The sequence below is a fragment of the Nipponia nippon genome, unplaced genomic scaffold (genome assembly GCF_047370975.1).
Source record: "Nipponia nippon isolate SJK-2023a ecotype South Korea unplaced genomic scaffold, ASM4737097v1 scaffold_56, whole genome shotgun sequence".
Lineage (NCBI taxonomy): Eukaryota > Metazoa > Chordata > Aves > Pelecaniformes > Threskiornithidae > Nipponia > Nipponia nippon.
In genome coordinates this window covers 577,635-581,209 of record NW_028262376.1, presented here as the reverse complement: position 1 = coordinate 581,209, position 3,575 = coordinate 577,635, and the positions used below count along the sequence as shown (strand labels likewise).

Below are 3,575 nucleotides of genomic sequence, written 5' to 3'. Positions count from 1 at the left end.
AGGAGACGATCAAGGCAGGGATTACTAGGAAGATAAGGAGCTTTCCTGAGTCTTTACAGTTTCCTGTTCCAGGGGGGTTGGGAGGGGGAGAGAAAAGGATAAATGGAAAAGGAGCTCTGAAGTTCTAATAAGTCACTGAGACTCCTGAACGGTAATTTTGAGTGATCAGTACATCTGTCAGAAGCCTCCTAAACTGCCCTCAGCCTCTCCTCTGCCAAAGGACAGCACCAACATCACCTCTGCTGGACCCATCAGGGTTCTTCTGACCTGCCCTTTTCCACCTGCAAACAGGAACATGCACCCAGCCACTGCCCTGCAAACAGGCAGGTTTCTGTCGGGCCAAGGTGAGTGCACAGAGGTTGGGATGGGGTCTGTGATTGCTGACAGGGAAAAGCCATGGGACAGGGAAACACCTCCCAGCAGGAAAATCTCCAGGCAGCAGGGATGTGATCTGGGAATGAGAGGAAAGTTGTGGGAGGGAGAATTCAGAAATCTCCGTATGATCCCCTCCAATGCAGATGCCTTCCTCTGAGCAAGCCCCCTTGCCTCCTCTCCCACCCACCAAAGCCTCTGCCCTCAGGGCTGGGGGCTCCAAGGCGTGAACCAGCTCCTCTGCAGCCAGAGCTGCAGCAGAGCCGTGGTGTAGCTCTGCAGCCACGGGCCCAGTTCCCTCTGCAGAGCACAGGGGCTGAGAGCAGCTGCCCGGCAATGGTGGTGTCTGGGAGGTGGCGTGCACAGCTGGGGAAGGGGAACGCTGTCTGAGTGCCCCAATGCCTCTGCCCTGGCCTCTCTCAGCCACACCCTCACTGTGTTTTGCCTTGTTCCGCCACTGGTCTGTGTTCTTGCTATTGTCATCTTGGTCTTGCTGCCAGACCCTCTGGGGAGGTGGAGTTTCAGCTGTGGAGTCACACACTGATTCTGTGCGTCCTTTCATGCAGGTGTGTCCATGGGCACACATGTCCCAGCTTTGATCCTGTGGACATTGAAGCCTGTGGGGCTGGGGAATGAGCTGAATCTCCCTTACTCAAATGCCATCATTAGCACACTTGGCTATCTCCTTGAAGATTCCTTCCAAGTTGTGACCTTCCCTCCAGGATGCAAACCTGCCCTTAACTACTTTATGTTATCTTCAGCCCCATGGAGAAGCACAGAGGTGCTATGACAGGGAAAATGGTGACGGGTTTATGAAATGAGCCTTGTGTGTCCGGGACTAAAAGTTGAGTGTTGAGACCTTGAGAAAGGGTTAGACGTTTAGTGGTCAAAGACGGACCTCTCTGCTCACAGCAGTGCTTGGTGGCTTTTCAGGGTTATATGACAATGTGATCACCCTCCAGCTCAGAAAGGGGCAATCCCAGGGCAGCTGGGAGCCAGATGGAGGGACAGACCAGCTCCCCTCCCTCTGCACTAAGCCACAGGCACTCCTCTTGCCTCGCAGGACTCCCTCTGTTCTCCCTGAGTGCAGCACAAATGCTGGGGCTTTCTGACAAGCGAGAACACTCCCCTGGGTGCGAGGGGAGGAGGAGATGTAAAAAACCCCAACCTCTCAACCTTCCTTCTGCCACCTCAGTTCCTTATCACTGGCAGTGCAGATGCTGACAGCCCCTTCTGCACTAGGAGCAGTTTCATGAGACAAGGTCGAACACCAGGACTGGCCCCTGCTCCCACTCTTCCCATGAACCCACTGCTGCAGAGCAGGGCTGACCTCTCGGCAACCAGAGGGCAGAGGCCCTGCTCCTCATGGCACATTCAGCCAACACCAACCAGGGCTCCAGCCACAGAGCTGAAGTAAGGTCTCCTTGAAAAGGAAAAGGGTGTCTGTCTGTAGTAGGTTGACGGTGTATGAGAAATGGCTTTGATTTTGCTTGCAGAAGTCTCCCCTGACTTGACACTCTCTTTTCCTTCTCTGACAGTGTCCCATGCTCAGAGGCAGCAAATGTCCAACAGCAGCTCCATCACCCAGTTCATCCTCCTGGCATTTGCAGACACACGGCAGCTGCAGCTCTTGCACTTCTGGCTCTTCCTGGCCATCTACCTGGCTGCCCTCCTGGGCAATGGCCTCATCATCACTGCCATTGACTGTGACCACCACCTCCACACCCCCATGTACTTCTTCCTCCTCATCCTCTCTGTTCTTGACCTGGGCTGCATCTCAACCACTTTACCCAAAGCCATGGCCAATTCCCTCTGGGACACCAGGGACATCTCCTACACAGGATGTGCTGCCCAAGTCTTCTGTGTATTTTTCTTGTTTACTGCAGAGTATTGTCTTCTCACCGTCATGGCCTACGACCGTTACGTTGCCATCTGCAAACCCCTGCACTATGGGACCCTCCTGGGCAGCAGAGCTTGTGTCCACATGGCAGCAGCTGCCTGGGGCACTGGGTTCCTCTATGCTCTCCTTCACATGGCCAATACATTTTCACTCCCCCTCTGCCACGGCAATGCTGTGGACCAGTTCTTCTGTGAAATCCCCCACATCCTCAAGCTCTCCTGCTCACACTCCTACCTCAGGGAAGTTGGGCTTCTTGTGGTTAGTGGTTTTCTTTTTTTGGGAAGTTTTGTTTTCATTGTGCTGTCCTATGTGCAGATCTTCAGGGCCGTGCTGAGGATCCCCTCACAGCAGGGACGGCACAAGGCCTTTTCCACGTGCCTCCCTCACCTGGCCGTGGTCTCCCTGTTTGTCAGCACTGGCATGTTTGCCTACTTGAAGCCCCCCTCCATCTCCTCCCCTTTGCTGGACTTTGTGTTAGCAGTTCTGTACTGAGTGGTGCCTCCAGCAGTGAACCCCCTCATCTACAGCATGAGGAACCAGGACCTCAAGGGTGCAGTATGGGAACTGGTAACTAGATGGTTTTTTGGAGCAATAAATTGCTTCTGCATAGCAGTTATATTGTAGCTCATTACAGACCCAGCCTGTCTTCTCTATTTTTTGTTGGTGGTGGTGGCTTTTTTGTTGTGATAATGTTGTCATCTCCTTTCTAATTCACTGTCTGCTTTGCTTTTCTGACTGAGCGGCAGTGTAAATGAAGAGCCATGTTCCCTGTGTTTTTAAACAAAATAAAGGACCCTGCCGCAATAATTTTTTTCCTGACATCCTTTTTCCAAGGCCTTTTTGGAGCTGCAGGGACAGTTCCTGGGTGCATGGGTGGAGGGGAAAAGAGTCCCAGCATGGCAGCACTGCCAGGGAGCACCAGCGCTTGGTCTTCCAGGGTTGTTCTCTTGCCACTTCCACATTCTCTTTCTGATCCCTTGTGTTGGTGTAATACCTGAGTGCTCTGGCATCTTGGGCACAGTCGTGCTGCGTGGTAGTCCTGTCACCACAGGCAGAGACAGGCAATGGGCACTTCTGTGACAGAACTGGCTCCCATAAGAGCATTTCCAAAAAGAACAGTGATCATCTCAGGGCAGTGCCTGAAGGCTTAGGTGTTTTCCAAAGATTCTCTCAGGAACATGCCCAGGAAAGCAGCCCGCAGATGAAAACACCAGTATACAGCTAAAGAATGTGAGTGTGCAGGGTTGGGGCACACAGCAGCATCCCTGCACAGCCAGGCCTCCTATGAGAGACCTGAAGGACC

At 53.1% G+C, this 3,575-nt stretch overlaps 1 pseudogene; it reads left to right on the top strand.

The window, feature by feature from the left end:
- Positions 1-1,846: 1,846 nt before the first annotated feature.
- Positions 1,847-2,896, top strand: LOC148051738 (olfactory receptor 14A16-like; annotated as a pseudogene).
- Positions 2,897-3,575: the final 679 nt, after the last annotated feature.